Source organism: Ranitomeya imitator, chromosome 6 (genome assembly GCF_032444005.1).
Source record: "Ranitomeya imitator isolate aRanImi1 chromosome 6, aRanImi1.pri, whole genome shotgun sequence".
In the NCBI taxonomy this organism is placed as follows: Eukaryota; Metazoa; Chordata; class Amphibia; order Anura; family Dendrobatidae; genus Ranitomeya; species Ranitomeya imitator.
The window spans coordinates 462,273,252-462,300,973 of NC_091287.1; the positions used below are offsets into that span (position 1 = coordinate 462,273,252).

The 27,722-nt window shown below is 41.0% G+C and overlaps 1 long non-coding RNA gene across 3 annotated transcripts in view; it reads left to right on the forward strand.

The window, feature by feature from the left end:
- LOC138641469 (uncharacterized) overlaps positions 1–24,410 on the forward strand; it is a 278,319-nt gene extending 253,909 nt beyond the window's left edge. For all 3 annotated transcript variants that reach the window (XR_011313863.1, XR_011313864.1, XR_011313865.1), the window contains 2 exons: positions 21,644–21,696; positions 24,267–24,410. This is a non-coding gene — a long non-coding RNA (uncharacterized lncRNA). The remainder of the gene's footprint in view (positions 1–21,643; positions 21,697–24,266) is intronic.
- Positions 24,411–27,722: the final 3,312 nt, after the last annotated feature.

Here is a 27,722-nt window from a genome sequence, read left to right on the forward strand (position 1 = left end):
GTGAACGTCTGAATGCTTGAGGTGTATATATCAGAAATCATGGTCTCTTTTAAAGCACGTCCACAGGCTGGGTTTCAAAGGAGCTCCTTAACAACAAGAATGGAGGTCTTCAATAAACCCTCTGCTGTTACAGCAACACATCTGCAACTCACGACCCCATCACAGACGTGCCGATGGGAGCATGGAATGGCATGCACCCATGTCAGTGCGTGTTAAATGTCACTGTCAGAGTTTTTCAGTAACATTTAACAGGTTAAAAAACGATACTTAAAGGCAGGTCTTGGCTGTAACACTGAGCCAAGATCAGCTGGGTATGGGGCGGGCTCACTCTATGAGCCCACTCCATGCATCAACTTCTAACTTGTACCTTATGACAGATGTTGCGAAGAGTTTAATGAGCTTGAAAGTTGGATACAGTATTAGGAGAACTCATAGTGTTACATATGTGTTTCCCATGCATTTATATGCTGTAATATTGTAAATATCTGCAAATTATTTTTTTGTAAATCAAATCTTAGAAAATATCCACCAAAACTGGTGTTAGGGGTGGTGGATTGCACTAAATAAATTTGATAAAGAAGTGCAATCGCAACCCGGGGTCCACTGTGCAGAGATGTAAAACTGCAGCCACTATGAACAATGACGGAACACACAGCGAGCGATTGCTTGCACACACTGAGTAAAATGCCACTCAGTGAACAGCATATGACTCTGTGTCACTCACACACAGTAACGGAATAGATGCTCTGCTGCAGAGATGCGTCTCCCACACACAGTAACAGAATAGGAATGACGCTAGCTACGATCCCTGTTAACCTCACAGGGGAACGAAGCCCGCTCACAGGGTAAGAAGCAAACAGTAGTCACACAGTCAGCAAAAACACTAAAACAACTCTTCTCCAGAGGCGCCAGAATTCTAATGGCTAGATGGCAGCCCTGAATTCATTCAGACAATCTCCTCTCAGTAGAACCAGAATTCTATCGGCTTAACGCCGACCCTGCGCACATGCTGAAAAAACCACACTGTTGCAATGTCCCATACACACACATAAAGAGATTGATATTAGCACACCAGCGTGCACCTCAGAGGACCTTTAATACTTTCAGGTTGTGTCCAGTCGAACAGGACCTTGCTTGTGAATCAATCTGGAGCTGCCACATTGCCAGAGCAGCTGACTACCGACCACCAATGAGACATTGCCACCTCAAGAGCATGCTCTTTAGGGTGATTTCTGGACTTAGGGCGTCCATTCACCACTGACTATCACTGGCTACCATAGACTTGGCTGGAAAGTAACCAAACTATCAGCACGAGCCTGAGCAAGACGCTGGGACCTACGTCTTTACTCAGCTGCACCTACAGCAGCTGAAGCTGAATGGGAGACCGCAGAAGCAGACAAGGCTTGGGATCTACCCTGTGCTGCGGAAGAATCCCGGTGCCTAACAGCTGGTAAATTGGAATTACAAAATATTTGATATATTCTATAATATCGACACTTGGCATCACTATATGTACTGTGCTAGTTTTGTCTGAGAAAAGTAACCAAGAATTAGACGTAACTAAATTTCCTCTGTAGACAGTTTAAAAAAAAACACATAACGGAGTGATTCTGTTAAAAATATCATATTAAAGTGAACCTGTCAGCAGGATACAGATGAATATGTAAGCAGAGCACCACATAAAGCCCCAACAACATCCCTGCCCACAGGCCACCCTGGAGCACGAGAATCTCATTAGCTGAAAACTGCAAATACAGATTACACTAAAACCACAGGATGGATTTCTGTTGTGAATTCCGCTCTTGGGCTCCCTCCGGTGGTTTTAAGTGGAATGGCTGCTCCTTGGATTTAGCAGTCTGCAGCTGCTTCCACTGATTGTCTTTCTGCTCGGCTATTTATGCCTGGCTCTTTCTTCACCCAGTGCCACTTGTCAATGGTTCCTGGTTGGATTCACATCTCTCTTGGATTTCCCTGATATCCTGACCAGTTCTGCAAAGATAAGTCCTTGCTTTGCTCTTTTCTGTCCACATGTTGTGGACTTATTCGTTCTGTGCATTCTATGTTTTGTCCAGCTTTTCAGTATGGATTTATTCAGTTAAGCTGGAAGCTCTGGGAAGCAGATTTACCCTCCACACCTTTAGTCAGGTGTGGAGACTTTTGTAAATTCTGTGTGGATTTTTGTAGTTTTTAATACTGACCGCACAGTATTCTATCCTGTCCTTTCTTTCTAGCTAGACTGGCCTCCTGTGCTACATCCTGGTTTCATTCTGTGTATGTCTTTTCCCTCTCCACTCACAGTCATTACTTGTGGGGGGCTATCTATCCTTTGGGGATTTTCTCTGAGGAAAGATAGTGTTCCTGTTTCTATCTTTAGGGTAGTTAGTTCTCAGCCTGTGACGAGGTGCCTAGGGAGTGACAGGAGCATCCCACGGCTACTTCTAGTGTGGAGTTGAGCTTAGGGACTGCGGTCAGTACAGGTACCACCTCCTTCAGAGCTCGTCCCATGTTGCTCCTAAACCACCAGTTCATAACAGATTTCATCAACCAAGGTATCATTTTAATCAGTATAACGGCGCTGACCTGACAGTGTCTGTAGTTTACTGAGCACAATTCTGTTGATAGGTTCACTTTATTGTGTAGTAATTAATTTAATTCACCTAGATTTCCACCAAAGTAGATCCAATTTGTTATTTATTTCCTATTATTTTTATAACTCATTTCAACTATCAAATGCTTCCTGCAAAAAATATACAATATACTTCTAAAAGCTTGCTGAAACATATGTAATATATTAATTATGTACATAAAATGGCTGTGCCCCTAAGATGATGTGGCAATTATTATTTTTTTTTAACAATACTCTATCAGGCTATGTAGAGTAAAATAACGCATAGCTAAATGCAATGAAGAAGCCACCGCTATTCTCTGTTATCTTATAATTATGTTTGCAATCCCATGTTTGAAGTGTCAGGCTTTTTTTTTTTTAACGTATTAATCTTGTTATGATTTAAGTCTTTGATGTGATTAAAAGTCTTCAATGGCAAAGCAGAGTCACATCTGAGCGTAAACTGCATAGACAAAGACTCACAAGACTAATAAATCAAAAACTATAAACTAGTAGTATAGATTATATATGACGATTTGCATAACTTTGAAGTTGTTATATACTTGATTTAAAATAATTAAAATTACAGCTATGTCTGCTTCATTTTCTAGAAATGTATGTTCTAACAATAGAGAGAACAGAACATAAAACACATTGGCGCATACTTATGAAAGAATGTGTGCCTGAGGTTTTTTTGCCACAACATGCACCACAGAACTGGAACAATTCAGAATATACATATTTGAAAACTATTTCAGTCAGAAAGGTGTAGGAACATGTACGTTTTAGGGCTTTTTTAGAGAAGGGTATTACATGGATGTGTGCTGTCAGAGTAAAAATCGGACATCACACTGATCAATGCTGCCCAATAAAGCTGTTAAATTGACAGTTTTTTCACACAGGCCAAGTGTCAGTGTGAAGAAATTGAAGCATGCACTATTCTTTTCTGTCCCTTGGATGAGACTCACTTTTAGAAATCTACGGGTGCACGAAAAAAATCGGATCCCATAAATCGGATCCCATACAGCTCATCCATATTGCATCTGATTTTTAAGGATACATTGCCATTATTAATGTAGGAAACTGTATTTGAGCTTGTAGATTTTAGAGTGTTGATGTATAAAAGCGAATTATGCAGGAATGAAAAAAACGTGGATGCAAAGAACATTAAGGATGAAAATTTGGATTTAATTTGTTGAAATTTATTGAATGAAAATCAGACAAGTTTTCATTCGCTCATCTGAACCGTGTCTTAAACATATTTATGACAAGTATTTGACAAAATGCAATGACCAAACATAATTTCATTTTCAAACTGGCGACATTTGACATGGTAAGCATAATTAACCATGTACACTAGAAAAGCAGTCAAATAAACTTATTTTACATTATGCTGAGAAAATTACAATTATGCTGGAATGATTAAACTTTTCTGAGTCTTTGCCTACACATTTATAACTTTAAAGATTTTAAAATAACTCAATTATATAATACATCAGCTTGTGCCACAGTGGCAACTTTTTACTGGCTTTCACCTTAAATTCTAACTTTAAACAGTGCAAATTTCCTTATTTGAGCTGAAAGTTTTTCCTCCTATCTATTCAAAGATTCAGAACTTTTTCAATTTTCCTTTTTATTGCATTCTTTAACCCCTTTACCCCCAAGGGTGGTTTGCACATTAAAGGGAACCTGTCACCCCGTTTTTTGAGATTGAGCTATAAATACTGTTAAATAGGGCCTGCGCTGTGTGTTCCTATAGTGTATGTAGTGTACCCCGATTCCCCATGTATGCTGAGAAATAACTTACCAAAGTCGCCGTTTTCGCCTGTCAATCAGGCTGGTCAGGTCGGGAGGGCGTGGTGACATCAGTGGTTCTTCCTCAGCTTTACGTTGGTGGCGTAGTGGCGTAGTGGTGAAGACACAGCGCGCGATCTGCGCTGTAATCCCTTGCATCGGTGGGGGCGGCCATCTTCCTGGGGCCGCGCGTGCGCAGATCGAGTGCTCTGCTGCACGGGGCTTCAGGAAAATGGCCGCGGGATGCCGCGCGTGCGCATTAGAGATCGCGGTGGCCATTTTCCCAAAGCCGAGATGCAAACTCGGCTTTGGGAAAATGGCCACCGCGATCTCTAATGCGCACGCGCGGCATCCCGCGGCCATTTTCCTGAAGCCCCGTGCAGCAGAGCACTCGATCTGCGCACGCGCGGCCCCAGGAAGATGGCCGCCCCCACCGATGCAAGGGATTACAGCGCAGATCGCGCGCTGTGTCTTCACCACTACGCCACTACGCCACCAACGTAAAGCTGAGGAAGAACCACCGATGTCACCACGCCCTCCCGACCTGACCAGCCTGATTGACAGGCGAAAACGGCGACTTTGGTAAGTTATTTCTCAGCATACATGGGGAATCGGGGTACACTACATACACTATAGGAACACACAGCGCAGGCCCTATTTAACAGTATTTATAGCTCAATCTCAAAAAACGGGGTGACAGGTTCCCTTTAATGACCTGGCCAATTTTTACAATTCTGACCACTGTCCCTTTATGAGGTTATAACTCTGGAACGCTTCAATGGATCCTGGTGATTCTGACATTGTTTTCTCGTGACATATTGTACTTCATGACAATGGTAAAAATTATTTGATAGTACCTGCGTTTATTTGTGAAAAAAACAGAAATTTGGCGAAAATTATGAAAATTTCGCAATTTTCCAAATTTGAATTTTTATGCAATTAAATCACAGAGATATGTCACACAAAATACTTAATAGGTAACATTTCCCACATGTCTACTTTACATCAGCACAATTTTGGAACCAAAATTTTTTTTTGTTAGGGAGTTATAAGGGTTAAAAGTTGACCAGCAATTTCTCATTTCTACAACACCATTTTATTTTAGGGACCACATCTCATTTGAAGTCATTTTGAGGGGTCTATATGATAGAAAATACCCAAGTGTGACACCATTCTAAAAACTACACCCCTCAAGGTGCTCAAAACCATATTCAAGAAGTTTATTAACCCTTCTGGTGCTTCACAGGAATTTTTTGAATGTTTAAATAAAAATGAACATTTAACTTTTTTTCACAAAAAATTTAATTCAGCTCCAATTTGTTTTATTTTACCAAGGGTAACAGGAGAAAATGGACCCCAAACATTGTTGTACAATTTGTCCTGAGTATGCCAATACCCCACATGTGGGGGTAAACCACTGTTTGGGCGCATGGCAGTGCTCGGAAGCGAAGGAGTGCCATTTGACTTTTCAATGCAAAATTGACTGGAATTGAGATGGGACGCCATGTTTCGTTTGGAGAGCCCCTGATGTGGCTAAACATTGAAACCCCCCACAAGTGACACCATTTTGGAAAGTAGACCCCCTAAGGAACTTATCTAGAGGTGTGATGAGCACTTTGACCCAACAAGTGCTTCACAGAAGTTTATAATGTAGAACCGTAAAAATAAAAAATCATATTTTTTCACAAAAATTATTTTTCGCCCCCAATTTTTTATTTTCCCAAGGGTAAGAGAAGAAATTGGACCCCAAAAGTTGTTGTACAATTTGTCCTGAGTACGCTGATAGCCCATATGTGGGGGTAAACCACTGTTTGGGCGGATGGGAGAGCTCGGAAGGGAAGGAGCGCCGTTTGACTTTTCAATGCAAAATTGACAGGAATTGAGATGGGACGTCATGTTGCGTTTGAAGAGCCACTGAAGTGCCTAAACATTGAAACCCCCCACAAGTGACACCATTTTGGAAAGTAGACCCCCTAAGGAACTTATCTAGAGGTGTGGTGAGCACTTTGACCCACCAAGTGCTTCACAGAAGTTTATAATGTAGAACCGTAAAAATAAAAAATCATATTTTTTCACAAAAATTATCTTTTTGCCCCCAATTTTTTATTTTCCCAAGGGTAAGAGAAGAAATTGGACCCCAAAAGTTGTTGTACAATTTGTCCTGAGTACGCTGATACCCCATATGTGGGGGTAAACCACTGTTTGGGTGGATGGGAGAGCTCGGAAGGGAAGGAGCGCCGTTTGACTTTTCAAAGCAAAATTGACAGGAATTGAGATGGGACGCCATGTTGCGTTTGAAGAGCCACTGATGTGCCTAAACATTGAAACCCCCCACAAATGACACCATTTTGGAAAGTAGACCCCCTAAGGAACTTATCTAGAGGTGTGGTGAGCACTTTGACCCACCAAGTGCTTCACAGAAGTTTATAATGCAGAGCCGTAAAAATAAAACAAAATTTTTTTCCCACAAAAATTATTTTTTTAGCCCCCAGTTTTGTATTTTCCTGAGGGTAACAGGAGAAATTGGACCCCAAAATTAGTTGCCCAATTTGTCCTGAGTGCGATGATACACCATATGTGGGGGAACCACTGTTTGGGCACATGGGAGGGCTCAGAAGGGAAGGAGTGCCATTTGAATGCAGACTTAGATGGAATGGTCTGCAGGTGTCACATTGCGTTTGCAGAGCCCCTAATGTACCTAAACAGTAGAAACCCCCCACAAGTGACACCATTTTGGAAAGTAGACCCCCTTAGGAACTTATCTAGATGTGTGCTGAGCGCTTTGACCCACCAAGGGCTTCACAGAAGTTTATAATGGAGAGCCGTAAAAATAAAACAAAAATTTTTTCCCACAAAAATTATTTTTTAGCCCCCAGTTTTGTATTTTCCCGAGGGTAACAGGAGAAATTCGACCCCACAATTTGTTGTCCAATTTGTCCTGAGTGCGCTGATACCCCATATGTGGGGGGGAACCACTGTTTGGGCGCATGGGAGGGCTCGGAAGGGAAGGAGCTCCATTTGGAATGAGGACTTAGATGGAATGGTCTGCAGGTGTCACATTGCATTTGCAGAGCCCCTAATGTACCTAAACAGTAGAAACCTCCCACAAGTGACACCATTTTGGAAACTAGACCCCCTAAGGAACTCATCTAGATGTGTTGTGATAGCTTTGAACCCCCAAGTGTTTCACTACAGTTTGTAACGCAGAGCCGTGAAAATTTAAAAAAAAAATCTTTCCCCCCAAAATTATTTTTTAGCCCCCAGTTTTGTATTTTCCCGAGGGTAAGAGGAGAAATTCGACCCCAAAAGTTGTTGTCCAATTTGTCCTGAGTACGCTGATACCCCGTATGTTGGGGGAAACCAACGTTTGAGCGCATGGCAGAGCTCGGAAGGGAAGGAGCGCCATTTGGAATGCAGACTTAGATGAAATGGTCTGCAGACGTCACATTGCGTTTGCAGAACTCCTAATGTACCTAAACAGTAGAAACCCCCCACAAGTGACCCCATATTGGAAACTAGACCCCCCAGGGAACTAATCTAGATGTGTTGTGAGAACTTTGAACCCCCAAGTGTTTCACTACAGTTTATAACGCAGAGCCGTGAAAATAAAAAATCTTTTTTTTTCCCACAAAAAATATGTTTTAGCCCCGAGTTTTGTATTTTCCCAAGGGTAGCAGGAGAAATTGGACCCCAAAAGTTGTTGTCCTATTTGTCCTGAGTACGCTGATACCCCATATGTTGGGGTAAACCCCTGTTTGGGCACACGGGAGAGCTCGGAAGGGAAGAAGCACTGTTTTACTTTTTCAACGCAGAATTGGCTGGAATTGAGATCGGACGCCATGTCGCGTTTGGAGAGCCCCTGATGTGCCTAAACAGTGGAAACCCCCCAATTATAACTGAAACCCTAATCCAAACACATCCCTAACCCTAATCCCAACAGTAACCCTAACCACACCTCTAACCCTGACACACCCCTAACCCTAATCCCAACCCTATTCCCAACCGTAAATGTAATCTAAACCCTAACTGTAACTTTAGCCCCAACCCAAACTGTAGCCCTAGCCCTAACCCTAGCCCTAACCCTAATCCTAACCCTAGCCCTAACCCTAGCCCTAGCCCTAACCCTAACCCTAGCCCTAGCTCTAGCCCTAACCCTAGCCCTAACCCTAGCCCTAACCCTAACCCTAGCCCTAACCCTAGCCCTAGCCCTAACCCTAACCCTAACCCTAGCCCTAACCCTAGCCCTAATCCTAGCCCTAACCCTAACCCTAACCCTAGCCCTAACCCTAGCCCTAACCCTAGCCCTAACTCTAACCCTAGCCCTAATGGGAAAATGGAAATAAATACATTTTTTTAATTTTTCCCTAACTAAGGGGGTGATGAAGGGGGGTTTGATTTACTTTTATAGCGGGTTTTTTAGCGGATTTTTATGATTGGCAGCCGTCACACACTGAAAGACGCTTTTTATTGCAAAAAATATTTTTTGCGTTACCACATTTTGAGAGCTATAATTTTTCTATATTTTGGTCCACAGAGTCATGTGAGGTCTTGTTTTTTGCGGGACGAGTTGATGTTTTTATTGGTAACATTTTCGGGCACGTGACATTTTTTGATCGCTTTTTATTCCGATTTTTGTGAGGCAGAATGACCAAAAACCAGCTATTCATGAATTTCTTTTGGGGGAGGCGTTTATACCGTTCCGCGTTTGGTAAAATTGATGAAGCAGTTTTATTCTTCGGGTCAGTACGATTACAGCGACACCTCATTTATATCATTTTTTTATGTTTTGGCGCTTTTATACGATAAAAACTATTTTATAGAAAAAATAATTATTTTTGCATCGCTTTATTCTCAGGACTATAACTTTTTTATTTTTTTGCTTATGATGCTGTATGGTGGCTCATTTTTTGCGGGACAAGATGACGTTTTCAGCGGTACCATGGTTAGTTATATCTGTCTTTTTGATCGCGTGTTATTCCACTTTTTGTTCGGCGGTATGATAATAAAGCGATGTTTTTTGCCTCGTTTTTTTTTTTTTTTTCTTACGGTGTTTACTGAAGGGGTTAACTAGTGGGCCAGTTTTATAGGTCGGGCCGTTACGGACGCGGCGATACTAAATATGTGTACTTTTATTGTTTTTTTTTTTTATTTAGATAAAGAAATGTATTTATGGGAATAATATTTTTTTTTTTTCATTATTTTGGAATATTTTTTTTAATTTTTTTTTACATATTTGACTTTTTTTTTTTTACTTTTTTACTTTGTCCCAGGGGGGGACATCACAGATCAGTGATCTGACAGTTTGCACAGCACTCTGTCAGATCACTGATCTGATATGCAGCGCTGCAGGCTTCACAGTGCCTGCTCTGAGCAGGCTCTGTGAAGCCACCTCCCTCTCTGCAGGACCCGGATCCGCGGCCATCTTGGATCCGGGGCTGGAGGGAGCAGGGAGGGAGGTGAGACCCTCGCAGCAACGCGATCACATCGCGTTGCTGCGGGGGGCTCAGGGAAGCCCGCAGGGAGCCCCCTCCCTGCGCGGTGCTTCCCTGTACCGCCGGCACATCGCGATCATCTTTGATCGCGGTGTGCCGGGGGTTAATGTGCCGGGGGCGGTCCGTGACCGCTCCTGGCACATAGTGCCGGATGTCAGCTGCGATAAACAGCTGACACCCGGCCGCGATCGGCGGCGCTCCCCCCGTGAGCGCTGCCGATCGCATATGACGTACTATTGCGTCCTTGGGAAGTAAAGCCCACCCCACATGGACGCAATAGTACGTCTAATGGCAGAAAGGGGTTAAGGATGAGAAGCAAGTAAAAAAATGACCAATTTTGATGTTTCTTTTGTTTTTAGAGCATGTTTCAAATAATTTAATATTTTCATACATTAGAATTTTACAATTGCGTCTATTCTGATTATGCTGATTGGTTTTTTTTCTTACCTTTTATTTGAAAAAAAAGAGTGATTCAAATTTTTTTCAGGTTTTATTTTTTTATCATTACACTTTATTTTTAATCCTAATCGATCATGAACCTGCAATTTTTTGATTCTAAATATTGCCATACTTCAAATGGTCCCGAGCTGCAATGGAAACCCTTTACCACCTCATGATTTTGTCATTGGGGGACAGCAATGGATGCCTGATTGAATGAACCACTGAAATTGTATAGCATATAAGTAGATGCAACTGTCAGTTATTAACAGTGGCATTTAAAGGATTAAACAGCAGCGATTGGAGTTAGTTTCTATCGCTACCGTTAGAAGCAGACGTAATCTACACCACGTTCCAAATTATTATGCAAACTGGATTTAAGTGTCATAAATATGCAATTTTCTGTTTATTTTTAAATAAACTCATGGATGGAATTGTGCTTTAGGGTTCTTTGGATCACTGAAATCAATCTCAAACACCTGTGATAATTAGTTTGACAAGCGAGCCCAATTAAAGTAAAACTACTTAAAAAGAAAGTTATTAATTATTAAGCAGTTCACAGTTTTCAAGCATATTGGGAAAGAAAAGAAAAAGGATATATCTGCTGCTGAAATGTGTCAAACAGTGCAATGCCTTGGACAAGGTATGAAAACATTAGATATGTCACAAAAATGTAAGCATGATCATCGTACTATGAAGAGATTTGTGGCTGATACAAGATGGGTTTGTGGAGATGAAGGCATAATGACACACAAATGCATCAAATTAATAGAGCAGCTGCTAAAATGGCATTACAAACCAACAAACAGGTATTTAATGTTAATGATGCAGGGTTCTCTAGATGAATAGAGCAACACATGGTTGGTGGATGGCCTCCATGTCCCAAAAATGCTGGAACTTCAGCAAGGAAATTGCGGATTCATGTTTTGAGTCAGAATCATGGGGAATGAGCTGGTAGGCCCTTCTAGGATCCCTGAAAGTGTGAAAATGATCACTGCAAAGTATATAGAGTTAATGACTGACCCCTTTCTTCCATGATACATACAGCTCTGGCAAAACTTAAGAGATAACTGCACAGTTTTATAAAAAATCAGATTCTCTACATGTTTGACAGCCATTCCATTCCAGTGTCAGTTGAATTCCAACCAGAGTACATCTCACTCTACTTAATGTGCTTCTTATTAGGTGATCACCTGAACCAAATCTTATTTAATGAAGAAAAGTATAAAAACCACTGCTGTGGTGTTCACAATAATCTTGCAATAGGACAAGCTGGATGGCAAAACAAGTGCTAGTAATATGCCAAAAGTAATAGGAATGAAAAAATAATTTTTAACCATGCCAAAGGAGTTGAAAAGAAAAGTCTTGAGTGAGGAAAAGAAAGGCTCAAATCTAGCTTTACTAGCAGAGGGATGCAGTGAGCGTCATGTTGCCTCCATCCTTAAAATTTCTAAGATGGAAGTCCATTACAACAAGGTCAAGCAGCAAACATTGGGGACAACAAACTACAGACCGGCAGTGGGCGAAAACGACTCTCCACTGACCAGGATGACCGTCATCTTATTCAAATGTCACGCAGCAACCGCAGGATGACCTCAAGTGACCTACAAAAGAAATGGCAAATGGCAGCTGGGGTGAAGTGCACTGCAAGAACAGTTCATAAAAGGCTCCTAGAGGCAGGACTCAAGCCATGTAAAGCTATACAAAATCCTATTATCAATTAGAAGCAAAGCAGAGGCAGATTGAATTTTGCCAAACACCATAAGGATTGGACCATAGAGGACTGGAGTAAGGTAATCTTCTCTGATGTGTCTAATTTTTTGCTTTGCCCAACACCTGGTCGTCTAATGGTTAGATGGAGACCTGGAGAGCCGTACAAGCCACAGTGTCTTGCACCCACTGTGAAATTTGGTGGAGGATTGGTGATGATCTGTAGATGCTTCAGCAAGGCTGGAATTGGGCAGGTTAATTTTTGCTAAGGACGTATGAATCAAGCCGCATACAAGGTTATCCTGGAAAAACAGTTGATTCCTTATGCTCAGGCAATGTTCATCCAAATCTGAGGACTGTTTTTTTCCAGCAGAACAATGCGCCATGCCACACAGCTAGGTCAATCAAGGTGTGGATCAAGGACCACCACATCAAATCCCTGTCATGGCCAGCCCAAAGTCCAGAGCTGAACCCCATTGAAAATCGATGAAATGTAATCAAGAGGAATATAGATATTCACAGCCATCAAACAAAGAACTGCTTATATTTTTGTACCAGGAGTGGCATAGAATCACCCAAAAGCAGTGTGAAAGACTGGTGGAAAGCATGCAAAGAAGCATGAAAGCTGTGATTAAAAATCATGGTTATTCCACCAAATATTGATTTCTGAACTCTTCCTAAGTTAAAACATTAGTATTGTTGTTTCTAAATGATTATGAACTTGTTTTTTTGCATTATTTGAGGTCTGCAAGCAATGCATTTTTTTTGTTATTTTGACTATTTTTCATTTTCAGAAAGTAAATGCAAAATGTATTGCTTGGAACTTCGTAGACATGTTGTCAGTAGTTTATAGAGTAAAAGAACAAATTACATTTTACTCAAAAATATACTTATAAAGAGAAAAAGGAAAGTGAAAATTTTGCAGTGGTCTCTTAATTTTTGCCAGAGCTGTACATGTTATGAGCTTAAAACGATAAAAACTCATGGCCACCATCCTCCCCTGACCTCAAACTATTAAGAACCTTTAGAGTATCTTCAAGGAAAGATCTATGAGGGTGGGAGGTAGTTCATATCAAAACAGCAGCTCTCATAGACTATTCTTACTATCTGCAAAGGTATTCAAGCAGAAACTATCCAAAAACTCACAAGTTCAGTGGATACAAGGATTGTGTATATCAAAGATTGGGTCCTATGTAAAACATGTAACATGGCTTGTTAACATGCTTTTGATTGAAAAAGCATTTTATTTCAGTAAATATCACATCTTACTGCTGCAAATTCAACAAATGACCATTTTCAGTTTTTTACAGCCTATAAAATGTTTGGAAATTCTGAGTTTTTTTTAGTTTTGAAAAAAAAAATTCTGCTATCATTGGAAGATTAGTCCAATAAAATGTGATTTATATTCTAATGGTTGATTTGAACATTATACTGACTCATTTGCATTGACTATTTAAGAAAATCAGAAAAAAATAGCATTTGCATAATAATTTGCAATGTGGTGCATACGACAGAGCTGGCAACCACCTTGTCTGAAGTGGGTTTAGGATGAATTGTTGAAAGTAATACAGTCCTTAAGGCTGTACGCCCTTGATGAGTTTTTGGTAAGTTTTTGAAGCTGTGTATTTATAGATTTATAGAAATCTCATGATCACTGTGCTTTTTACTCAGCGTAAATTGCCATGCAGTGCATGTCAATTTCTCTTGCGGGTACGCCGAGTATTATGTACAGATTTTTCACATAGACTTTCATTAGATTCGGAAAAAATGCACATGTATTTTTGGCATGTATCCGCAGTGGAAACGCATCAGAAATTCATGACATTCACACATATGAATATCAATAAAGTTTTGTCAAAGTGAAATAGCATGAAGTATTACAAACAAGGCAGCTTTATTAAAAACATAACATGCAACATGAAAAGGCAACATCAAGTACGCATGCAAAAAAACACTAAAAAAACTCATTGATAAAACACAAGTAACCTAATTTACGCAATATATGCAGAAAATGGTGCATAAAATAAGCCCCACATCAAACTTGCCAAAAGCTCATCATGGGAAAGTAGCTTAATATTGTCTGAACGGGTCAAGTTAGCTGATATGACAACTGCATATTTTACAAAGGAAAGAAAGAGATGGACGTTAGAAACTTCTGGATTTCAAGTAGCTTTCTACTTTGCAAATTGCTTTTTCAGCTTAAACTCAACATTTCAAAATTCACAATTTTTCTTTTTAGTCTGATGATAATTTGTACTAAAAAATACTGTAAGGGTTTGTCTCAGTACAGTGTTGTGCTATTCTGTTACATACTGTAAGCTTCCATTTTTCTTCTACTATAGAAAGCAGAGTCTAGCAGTAAGAGACTGAAAGGTGTAGACACTCTCATATGAAGTGCTGGTTGGGTTCCTTCCTAATTCCATAGAGCAAATTATCTTTTTTAAAACTCTCAAGCAGATTTTGCATTGGAGATATTTACCTAGTCAATGTATGGTTCAAATTAGTCTGTTCTGATTAGTATATATATATATATATATATATATATATATACAGTGGGGCAAAAAAGTATTTAGTCAGTCAGCAATAGTGCAAGTTCCACCACTTAAAAAGATGAGAGGCGTCTGTAATTTACATCATAGGTAGACCTCAACTATGGGAGACAAACTGAGAAAAAAAATCCAGAAAATCACATTGTCTGTTTTTTTAACAATTTATTTGCATATTATGGTGGAAAATAAGTATTTGGTCAGAAACAAACAATCAAGATTTCTGGCTCTCACAGACCTGTAACTTCTTCTTTAAGAGTCTCCTCTTTCCTCCACTCATTACCTGTAGTAATGGCACCTGTTTAAACTTGTTATCAGTATAAAAAGACACCTGTGCACACCCTCAAACAGTCTGACTCCAAACTCCACTATGGTGAAGACCAAAGAGCTGTCAAAGGACACCAGAAACAAAATTGTAGCCCTGCACCAGGCTGGGAAGACTGAATCTGCAATAGCCAACCAGCTTGGAGTGAAGAAATCAACAGTGGGAGCAATAATTAGAAAATGGAAGACATACAAGACCACTGATAATCTCCCTCGATCTGGGGCTCCACGCAAAATCCCACCCCGTGGGGTCAGAATGATCACAAGAACGGTGAGCAAAAATCCCAGAACCACGCGGGGGGACCTAGTGAATGAACTGCAGAGAGCTGGGACCAATGTAACAAGGCCTACCATAAGTAACACACTACGCCACCATGGACTCAGATCCTGCAGTGCCAGACGTGTCCCACTGCTTAAGCCAGTACATGTCCGGGCCCGTCTGAAGTTTGCTAGAGAGCATTTGGATGATCCAGAGGAGTTTTGGGAGAATGTCCTATGGTCTGATGAAACCAAACTGGAACTGTTTGGTAGAAACACAACTTGTCGTGTTTGGAGGAAAAAGAATACTGAGTTGCATCCATCAAACACCATACCTACTGTAAAGCATGGTGGTGGAAACATCATGCTTTGGGGCTGTTTCTCTGCAAAGGGGCCAGGACGACTGATCCGGGTACATGAAAGAATGAATGGGGCCATGTATCGTGAGATTTTGAGTGCAAACCTCCTTCCATCAGCAAGGGCATTGAAGATGAAACGTGGCTGGGTCTTTCAACATGACAATGATCCAAAGCACACCGCCAGGGCAACGAAGGAGTGGCTTTGTAAGAAGCATTCAAGGTCCTGCAGTGGCCTAGCCAGTCTCCAGATCTCAACCCTATAGAAAACCTTTGGAGGGAGTTGAAAGTCCATGTTGCCAAGCGAAAAGCCAAAAACATCACTGCTCTAGAGGAGATCTGCATGGAGGAATGGGCCAACATACCAACAACAGTGTGTGGCAACCTTGTGAAGACTTACAGAAAACGTTTGACCTCTGTCATTGCCAACAAAGGATATATGACAAAGTATTGAGATGAAATTTTGTTTCTGACCAAATACTTATTTTCCACCATAATATGCAAATAAAATGATAAAAAAACAGACAATGTGATTTTCTGGATTTTTTTTTCTCAGTTTGTGTTCCATAGTTGAGGTCTACCTATGATGTAAATTACAGACGCCTCTCATCTTTTTAAGTGGTGGAACTTGCACTATTGCTGACTGACTAAATACTTTTTTGCCCCACTGTATATATATATACACATCCTCATTTTGTTTTAAGTACTTTAAGATTTCCTGTATAGGTGACGTTTCCTAAAGTAGTAATACATTTATTTAGACATATGGGCATGACAGTCTCTTGCTTTAGATGGAAATAGTAATATATGTCATTCTGCCTTTAAATGGTGAAACTCTTACAGAAGCATTACCCGTGTCAAATGAAATGTAATTTGTGATTTTATTCATGGTTGAAACATTGATAGGTTGCTTGTACTTGCCACATTAAAATGGTTAAATTAAAGGACGTTTCAGATATGTGACACTAATGTACGAAAATAACAAAACTGATTTTATGATTGACTGACAAATATTAGAATCGGCTATGCCAGCTTCATATATCAGCCTGTGGCCATTATTCGTAAACTGTAAAAACTGAACTTAGCAATATTTGGTTCTTACAACTTTAGTCAATAATTTCCAGAATAATTTTGGGATCAGAATAAAGCATAAATGTCTCAAAAATATATAAAAGAAAAGGATTCCTTGGGTAACTGTTTGCAAGGGTCGTACAAAACACTCCCAAAGATGATGGAATAAAGTTAAAAACCCCTTTCCTGAGAAAACAAACTTTTATTTTTAAAGAAAACCTGTCTCTCTAGAAAATACTAATGACCTTCAGATATAGGGTAAACTGAAGGAACATAAAGTTAGCTTGCTGCCCAGCTGCATTACAGAAAGTGAAGTTACCATTAGAAATTGGCCTTTTTTTCCTTTCAGGAGCCACTGGCTTTCAGTTTTTTGAGCATGTATGGAGCAATTACAATCATCATTCAAAGCACCTCTCACGGCAATGTATCTGTGCAGAGGAAGCTTTCAATCTATGTGCTGCGGCATGCTTACCGACACTTCTCACAGTACAGTTAGCGGTGATGTGAGCAATGACTATAATCACTTCCTGTCCCAGCTCCAAGGAGGAAATAAGTTAATTTTCTCCCAGTAGCTGCACTTTTATTAAGGCAGTCATACAGCATTGCAATGCTATCTATCTGCAGATAAACCTTATATCTGCTGGTAACTAGCATTTTCTGAGGTGACAGGTTCACTTTATATTTTAGTGACCTGATGTTGCTTCTCTTACAGTCCAAGTACACTTAATCCATTGATATTTCTTATACACTTCTTTCATGTTAACATTAATGGACATAGTTACAAAACTATCTCATATAAGAACTTTTGTCAATTGCAGCCAATGACAGTGCAGCTTTCATTTATAATAATGTTGTCGAATGAAAAAAGCTGGTCTGTAAGTGTCAGCTAAGGTCAACAAAGACAGATTTTTTTTCAACAGTTTTCATAAACTTCATGCATAGTCTTGTTTTCTAAATTGCTTTTTTATGGTACCCCAAAGGGATTGACCACTTTATTAAACAAATTTATTGGACATATGATTTTTTGAATTTCCTATTATGTAAGCGTTACAGGTTCTCCTCCTGTACTTCTGAGTCATTCCTTTCTCACAGAATGTATATTATTATTATTATTATACATTTTTATAGCGCCATTTATTCCATGGCGCTTTACATGTGAATATGGGGCAAATATAGACAAATACATTAAACATAAGCAGATAACAAGGCACACGAGTACATAAGGAGGGAGGACCCTGCCCGCGAGGGCTCACAGTCTGCAGGGGGTGGGTGAGGATACACTAGGAGAGGGAAGCGCTCCTGTTCTCGAAATAACCACTTACGGAGGAGCATGTGACCAGAACAGTCCTCCAACCTGCCCTACTAGCTTTCCGATACGCAATGTTTTCCCATAAACAATGTTTTCCCATAAAATGTTTCTAATGGACAGAACTGCTAACGTGCTCCTTTATAAGCAGCTATTTGGAGAAAAAGGGCACTGTGCAGTCTGTGAGGAAACTTGGCAGTTTTATTTCTGCAGCATAGAAACATAACATACAATATCGGAAGTATATAGGAACATAAAGACCTCTTGTAACTTGGTGTCAGCCCCTTTCTAGTTTCATGTGGAGGATCACTGGAATAGGATTTCACAAAATTTCACTTTAACTATATAAATTTACGTGAATGGCAGGAAATTAGACAATCGAGAATAAATGTTAATTAACATATTACCAGTTTGGCTTTCATAATAATGATGGCATTGTTTCTCTCAAAAAGGTTTTAACTTTTAGTAAAGTACGGTAATTCATATGTGGCCTTTGTGAAAAATTGCTTTCTTCACCTGGTCATCTGTCTGTCATTTATTATTCAAGTCAGCCGCATTGGTCCCAAACTGTATCATTCTGTAGTGTCACGTATGAAATATATTCCCTGTAATTCTCTCAGACTTCATGAAAATGATTAAAACAAATCACCTTGCTTTATGGAGATGGCTGACTTAGGTGATGGAGTGAAAAGGTTATTTTCAATCTATAAAAAAGTAACATCTCTAATAATAAAAAAAAACAGTTTCCATAATCTGGATAATTCTGAATTAAAGCATCTACAAAAAAGCTGCTGTAATTGTTTTACAGTGAAAGGACTCCCTTATCTACACCTTTTTTTGGCTAAAATTTCTACAAGTTTGATTTTGCATATGCATTTTTAAGCATTCTTGTCAATCTTCCGAAGCCTATATAAAGCAGGAAGAGTTTCATAACAGACATTATTCTCTGCCCACTCTATATTCAATTGCCAATCCCTGCTTCTCCAAAATTTTGAGCCATAAGAAACCTTCAAGAACTGCAGAGAACCAGAAAGTTTTTGCAGGTTCCAGGAGGTCTCTCCTTTATCTATTACATTTTCAAACATTTTTAGTGGACTGTAACTACAGTTTTTGGAAACCTAAAAATAAGGATGTAAATAAAAGAGGAGTATATTCTTTACCTTATTATTGTATCTACTTGGCTCAAAAACTCATTAAAGAATGTGTACACCATTATACATTTTTTTCTTTTTGTTCATTTGAAACTTAAATGCAAAGCTAAGCAGCTTTCTAATCAGTATTTACTAAAACTTTTTTGTTTTGCTGATAAATGTCTGTAATCCCTTATCTAGGTGAGTGTTTGGGTACCTTCACACTGAGCAACTTTACAACGAGAACAACAACGATCCGTGACGTTGCAGCGTCCTGGATAGCGATCTCGTTGTGTTTGACACGCAGCAGCGATCAGGATCCCGCTGTGCCATCGCTGGTTGTAGCTAGAAGTCCAGAACTTTATTTGGTCGTCAGGTTGGCGTGTATCGTCATGTTTCACAGCAAAAGCAACGATGCCAGCAATGTTTTTACATGGAGCTAACAACCAGCGAGAACGATAAGTACGTCACTGGATCGCTCCTGCATCGTTCTGGTGTTGCCGTGTTTGACGTCTCTACAGCGACATAAACAGCGACGCTGCAGTGATCGGCTCATTGTCTATATCGCTGCAGCGTCGCTTAATGTGACGGTACCTTTTGGCAAAAATGTTACAAGTTTGTCAGAGCTTCTGCTTAATTCTGACAGCACTCTGTTTTTCACCCTCCATTTTATCAGTGTTAGGCCTCGATCAGATGTCGTATGCCAAAAACTGATTGAGCTTCATCATCAGATTTTCATCACTGTTTGCTCAGTGTTTTATCATTCACTATCAGAGTTCAATCAGTATTTCTAAAAAAAAAACCTCAAGGAGGTTTTTCAAAAGTCTCTTATCAAACAGTTATTGAACATTGGACAGATAGCACAGGGATATATTGTCTTTCCTTTTTCATGGACACATAGACTTGCAATGCAAAGGTTTATCTGTGACTCAGATCAAATTAGACATGACTCTTTGTTTTGATGTTGACAACTCAGCCCACAAAAAAACATGGATATGTCAATAATTCCACAGACTACAATAGGTGTCATGTTGATGGGTGTGGAACAGTACCACAGAATTTAAAAAACCTGGAGGGCGTAACTAAGCAACCACTTGGTTCTTCACTAAACACCCAAATGGTGTGGTTAGACTTGAGCCACAGCTGACCCCAAGGGGACAGAGATAAAGATTTGTACTCGAAGTAGCTGGTAGGCAGGAACAGGATCATGACCCAAATGGATATTGGAGCTGGTTCAGAAAGATCTGATGTAGGACCGTAGAACAGGCTCAGGGTTCATGCAAAAGCGGCAAGTTCAGACAGGACACACTTGGGGTACAGGTTCAGACAGAATGTACTAAGGATACAGGTACAGGATCAGACAGGACAGACTCAGGAACAGAAAACAGACAGCTAATTATAAAGTATAAGATTGACTAAACACTAAGATTGCTCAGCCACCTCCACACAGGGGAAGGTGCCTTAAATACTTAATGTCTAACAGTATTGACTGGTGATATTTCCTGGAGTGTGCATGCTTACCCTTTAAGAAACAGTGAGAGCATGTGCACCCTAAGTAAGCATCCAGGAGATCTTCATGACTTGTGCAGGTTCTGTGAGCAGGGAGCCAGGGCAGGGGAATGAGATGCCACTGAGCAGCTGTGGTAGTAAAGCAGCATGCAGGTAAGCTGGCATTACAATAAATACCAATTCTATCTTTGAAAAATATGGACAGAACATGTGCATGAAAAACTAACATCTGAATGAGTTTTACGGACAGAAGCAATGGCAGATGATATACTCAGATCTCCAGTGTTGAGGGGCCGAAGTATCTGCAGTTTCAGGGAAGAGACTACATGCTATAGAAAATTAGGAAAGCACGTGAAAAACAAGAGCAGGACAGAAGTTGTGCTGATGTATGAGCTAATGAAGACAGCAGCACCATTGATACACATAGACTTCACATCCAGTTAAATTACTGCAAGGGCCATTCTCACAATATAAAAATCTGAGTCTTGGATCAGGCTGCAAACTGCAATTATGGGTCCTGAAAATGAATGAAGGATTAAAATGTACAAACTCATGCTTATATTAACAAAAAGTAACCAGTAACATGTAAAAATATTTTTCTTTTTTGCATAGCAAAGGTGTCCATAACCTTTAAGTACTACACTAAAAACTGTATCAAGCAGGAGACTAAATCCCACAATGCAGTACCTTCTTCCCTTAAGGGTGTCATCACTGAATCACATTGCCCATCTTGTCTATATTATTTAGTGCATGCTTTCAGTGATTACATATTGTAGAGTAATTCTGAAAAGAATGTGGATATTCTAGGGTTTGAACTTGGCTAGAACACACAGCTGTAAACTAATAGGGCTGATGAAGTAGCTAGGAGAAGACTGAAGCATAAACTGGACATTGAATTGGAAGGCTGCACACAATTACTACAAAGAAGACCTCTCAGGAGCACCATCAAGCTTTTATTTTTGGCTGTAAATATGTTTGATGTATGGAGATCTAAACTTGGTTACAATTGCTACTTTACCACATGATGCAGATGGCAAACTATGTAGTTTAATATATCTGCTGTGATTTTCAGCCCATAAAATAGAAATGTGTTTTTTCTTGTAGGATGAGAATGAAGAACTCATATAAGGGTATACCGTATTTGTGATCTGCTGAAAGTAAGTGCCATTATATTTGATTTAGTGCATGTTCACATTACAGTTCTTTTTGTTTTGCTTTATATCTTTCTATTCGTGCAACCAGTCTTTACTAAAGGTGGGAGATTCATCAAAGCTTTTTTTGCCGTATTGCTAGAGAAAAATTATTTGAAATTATTTTTTGTAGAACAGCGCAATAAAAAATCTTACATTCATTGTGTTCATGCTATTCTCATCCCACTTTCGATAAGTTCATTTGAGCTGGTGTGGGATGGGGATGTGATGGCAGTGTGATGACCTCTGCTTGTACCACAAATCTTACTCTGGCAGGGTCTCGAGTAAGATTTGTGGCGAGTCACACATAGTGGCACATGGCACTACACACTTGTCTGATTGTCTTGTCTGATTTACTAAAAGGCATGAGACTCTTAAATTAATCAGGAGTGCAAGCTCCAAAACGCCCCTTCATCAAGACCAGAGGTGTATCACCGGTTTTGATTTATTGCCTCAAGTGATGGCGATATAAAGTGATGGTCGTTTAGCCATTTAATGTGATTTTTGAGGGTCAGTATTGAAGAAAAAAGAGGTAGCATGCATAAGAAACACCGTCAATTTTCATGAATTTGGCAAGCCACATACAATTCTTCCAAGGCTCCTCCCAACTCAACTTATTTTGGCAGAGCTCCTTAAAAGTGAAAACAGCAAAAGTTTCTAAATATTTTTTCGTAACTTCACAGAAAAAATTTGCAACAATTCAAAGTGTTTTACGCCAAAAAATGTCTTGAACACATTGTATTGGCCCCATAGAATCTGTTTTTAGGCAGGAGTGGAATGGATGATAGCCGTTTCGCGCTGCAGTGGCGCTTCTACTAGTCACACAGGTAAGTGGGACTGCCATCGCCTCTTAACAGAGGGAGGCAGCTAAACCCCACCCCCGATGCTTGAACACATGTGCAGCAGCTATACATAACAATTAAAATGCATTTAGAAAACAAATGAAAGCAATACAAAAACACAATAAAACCGGCTAATTACAGGAAAATGGACATATCCAATCTTTCATTCAAATCCGTGGATTCCTTCGCTCGAGTGCGCATAATCCATATGGCCGCTCTTTAGTAGAAGCTTATGCAGATCTCCTCCTTGTACTGGAAGAGACACCCTTTCTAAGACAACCAAAGAGAGCACCTCTGGGTTTCCTCCATGGAATTCCCTAACATGTTTAATCAAACGTGGTGCCTGAACCAATCGAGTTGTATTGCTCTTTGAACCTCACATGGGGGCGAATGATCTTAGCAATATAAAAGGACAACATAAAACCACATAAACCACATGGGTCATTTTGCACGTGATGAAATCTTTGACAGTATGAGACACACCTCCAATGCACAGTGTTTGACTTAAATCATAGTAATTACAAAAAGGACAATGTCCACACTTAAAATTACCATGAGAAAAACTTTTAGTTAACCAATTACTTTGTTGCTTCACTATCCGTTTTTTCACTATTACGTCACCCAGAGTGGTACTGCGTCTATTAGAAATAATGGGATCCCTTGCTGCCACCTCCGCAATATCTTTATCGCGCTCTAGAATGTGCCAATTCCTGTGAATAGCAGACCGTATGATTCCATCCCTAGGGCCGAATTTAAAACAAAAAACAAATATCGCATTTTTGGGCAGAACCACAATTATTGTCTCTTGGCTGATTAACCATATTGTTAGCCTCATTCAAAAGTTTGTTGGGATAACCCTTACAACGGAACCTGTCACACAACTCTTCTGCCTGCTGAGTGCAGCTCTCCTGAGTATTATTAATCCTCTTCAATCTTAATAATTGGCTATAAGGGAGGGAGCGCAAGAATCCGCTGGTTTGAATGAAAGATTGGATGTCCTTTTTCATGTAATAAGCCGGTTTTATTGTTTTTTTGTATTGTTTTCATTTGTTTTCTAAATGCATTTTAATTGTTATGTATAGCTGCTGCACATGTGTTCAAGCACCGGGGGTGGGGTTTAGCTGCCTCTCTCTGTTAAGAGGTGATGTCAGTCTCACTCACCTGTGTGACCAGGTGAAGCACCACTGCAGTGTGAAACAGCTGTCGTCCATTCCACTCCTCCTCCCATCCTCCTGACGCCAACTTTGTAAAGTATTGGAATAAAGACGTTTTTTAACCAGTGAGTACCATCCGTTCCTTTCAATTGTTGTATCCAATGTGGCTATTTTCTTTGGAGTGGCACCCTGGCTCACAGAGCACTTACTGCTGTATATATGCTTGCAGCATCAGTTCATGCTGATGCACTGAGTGGGCTTCCCCGCTGTGCAGATTAATACTTTGCTGATGTGCATGCGAATGATTGCGGATGAGTGTATCAAAACAGTGCCTTACTGTCTATGGGAATGCATTGGTATGTAACGACATGCGGATCCATGCGTTCGATACTCATGTGTACTTTAGAATGAGTAGGTCCTGCTGTGCTGTTGGACTACTGCCTGTAATGTAAGTATTGGTGTCCAATGTGTTTTTAATTTTACATTTTTTTTGTTTGGCTCTTAACCAAGTTTAAATTTTCTTCTCTGTTCTTTTCTGTAGTGTTTCACTTGACTGCTGACTGCTATTCCAACATGTCCTCCAGTGAAGCTTCCCAGAGTGGACATGACACTGATGATTATGTTATTTATTTATGTTAAATTAAACTTCTTTTATTTTTGTTAATAAAAATTCTTTTTTTCACAATCCCTCTCTCCCTGTGTTTTCTTTATCTCTTTATTTAAACATGTGTGTATTGTTGTTACAGTCAAGGTGTTTAGTAATTAAAGTCAGCAAACATTTCAGGTACATTTTACTTATTAGCGGCTTAAACCATTTCGTCTTGCCATGCCACACGTCCAATATCCAAAACAAAGTAGGCAGCAAATTTATCCCTCATTTGGGCAACTTCCGCTGTAGTCCTCAATGTAATTCTGCAATGTGGTAGTAACAGATTCCTCAAGTTCTAAATGTTGGGTCACCAACAGACGTTCCTCAGCAGGAATTGCTCGACGTAGCTGTGTGTCCTGCCTGGTGATAGATCCTCGGACACATAGCAGCAAGTCATGGAAGTTCTGTTCCGACATTCTCGTGTACTCGAAAAGCTTCTCAGGGTTTTCACACAGCTCTGTGTACAACGAGTGGTATGCTCCATGGCTTTCTCGGACTTCACTGATGGGGTTTTGCCAATAGCGACAACGATGTCTTCTCAGCCTTTTTCTTCTTCTTTCTTCTTCACAAGCCACAGCAAAGGCAACAGCCAATCTCAATGACAAATCAAGATTAGGAATAAAGCTCTCCACACTAAGGTCCATCTTGCAGCTGGATACAGTTGCAAAAGACGATGATTTCATCAGTGCAGTGTCTTTTTAGAAATAACATGAGACATGCCCATTGGGTGTCCAGTGTCAAGGAAAGCATATAAGGATCCAGTTCATCATTTGCAATTTAGTGCAGTCACTTTACTTTTTTCTAGTCTTATCCGCTGATGTTTTTTTTGCACCAAATTCTTCAAAATGCTGCATGCAATTCACAATTTTGCACAAAGCTCAAAATGCTCCTTTTAAACATTTGCTTACTGCTTTTTAGTACTAAAAGTCACAAATCCTTTAAAAAGTTGCAAAAATGTACCAAATTGAAAATTCCTGAAATTAGGTGCTGCTAATTTTCTGATGAATTCCACAGCAGGTGACCACGTACATCTTGGAGCATTGGTATTAGGTTGGAATACAGCAGCTTCCCAGCATTATCACCCTTTTAGTGGATTACTTTTGTGACATCTGCTTCTGTGTAATAGCACCATGAACATGGCTTTTTAGGAAAGGAACATTCTCTGTGACAGATTTCTGAGGCTTCCTCCATGATTGGACCGTCAACCTTACTCCTTCCCTTTTCCTCATTGCAAAACTATGGGCCACCATAGTCATTAACCCCTTCCCGACCCATGACGCCACGTAGGCGTCATGAAAGTCGGTGCCATTCCGACCCATGACGCCTATGTGGCGTCATGGAAAGATCGCGTCCCTGCAGGCCGGGTGAAAGGGTTAACTCCCATTTCACCCGATCTGCAGGGACAGGGGGAGTGGTAGTTTAGCCCAGGGGGGGTGGCTTCACCCCCTCGTGGCTACGATCGCTCTGATTGGCTGTTGAAAGTGAAACTGCCAATCAGAGCGATTTGTAATATTTCACCTATTATAACGGGTGAAATATTACAATCCAGCCATGGCCGATGCTGAAATATCATCGGCCATGGCTGGAAATACTAATGTGCCCCCACCCCACCCCACCGATCGCCCCCCCCAGCCCCCCGATCTGGCCGGTACACTGCTCCGGCTCCCCTCCGTCCAGTGCTCCGCTCCCCCCCGTGCTCTTGTCCGCTCCCCCCGTGCTCCAATCACCCCCCCGTGCTCCGATCACCCCCCCTGCACTCCGATCCACCCCCCCGGTGCTCCGTTCCACCCCCCCGTGCTCCGTTCCAGCCCCCCCGTGCTCCGTTCCACGCCCCCCGTTCTCCGTTCCACCCCTCTCGCGCTCCGATTCCCCACCCTGTGCTCCGATCCCCCCCCGTGGTCCGCCCCACCCCATCATACTTACCGATCCAGCCGGGGTCCCGTCCGTCTTCTCCCTGGGTGCCGCCATGTTCCAAAATGGCGGGCGCATGCGCAGTGCGCCCGCCGAATCTGCCGGCCGGCAGATTCGTTCCAAAGTGCATTTTGATCACTGAGATAGATTATATCTCAGTGATCAAAATAAAAAAAATAATAAATGACCCCCCCCTTTGTCACCCCCATAGGTAGGGACAATAAAAAAATAAAGAAATTTTTTTTTTCCACTAATGTTAGAATAGGGTTAGGGTTAGGGGTAGGGGTAGGGTTAGGGCTAGGGTTAGGGTTAGGGCTAGGGGTAGGGTTAGGGGTAGGGTTAGGGTTAGGGCTAGGGTTAGGGCTAGGGGTAGGGTTAGGGTTAGGGGTAGGGTTAGGGGTAGGGGTAGGGGTAGGGGTAGGGTTAGGGCTAGGGTTAGGGCTAGGGTTAGGGTTTCGGTATGTGCACACGTATTCTGTTCCTCTGCGGATTTTTCCGCTGCGGATTTGATAAATCCGCAGTGCTAAACCGCTGCGGATTTATGGCGGATTTACCGTGTTTTTTTCTGCGCATTTCACTGCGGTTTTACAACTGCGATTTTCTATTGGAGCAGTTGTAAAACCGCTGCGGAATCCACACAAAGAAGTGACATGCTGCGGAATGTAAACCGCTGCGTTTCCGTGCAGTTTTTCCGCAGCATGTGTACAGCGATTTTTGTTTCCCGTAGGTTTACATTGAACTGTAAACTCATGGGAAACTGCTGCGGATCCGCAGCGTTTTCCGCAGCGTGTGCACATACCTTTAGAATTAGGCTATGTGCACACTGTGCGGATTTGGCTGCGGATTGGCCGCTGCGGATTCGCAGCAGTGTTCCATCAGGTTTACAGTACCATGTAAACATATGAAAAACCAAATCCGCTGTGCCCATGGTGCGGAAAATACCGCGCGGAAACGCTGCGTTGTATTTTCCGCAGCATGTCAATTCTTTGTGCGGATTCCGCAGCGTTTTACACCTGTTCCTCAATAGGAATCCGCAGGTGAAATCCGCACAAAAAACACTGGAAATCCGCGGAAAATCCGCAGGTAAAACGCAGTGCCTTTTACCCGTGGATTTTTCAAAAATGGTGCGGAAATATCTCACACGAATCCGCAACGTGGGCACATAGCCTTAGGGTTAGGGTTGGAATTAGGGTTGTGGTTAGGGGTGTGTTGTGGTTAGGGTTAGGGGTGTGTTGGGGTTAGGGTTGTGGTTAGGGGTGTGTTGCGGTTAGGGTTGTGATTAGGGTTATGGCTACAGTTGGGATTAGAGTTAGGGGTGTGTTGGGGTTAGTGTTGGAGGTAGAATTGAGGGGTTACCACTGTTTAGGCACATCAGGGGTCTCCAAACGCAACATGGCGCCACCATTGATTCCAGCCAATCTCGTATTCAAAAAGTCA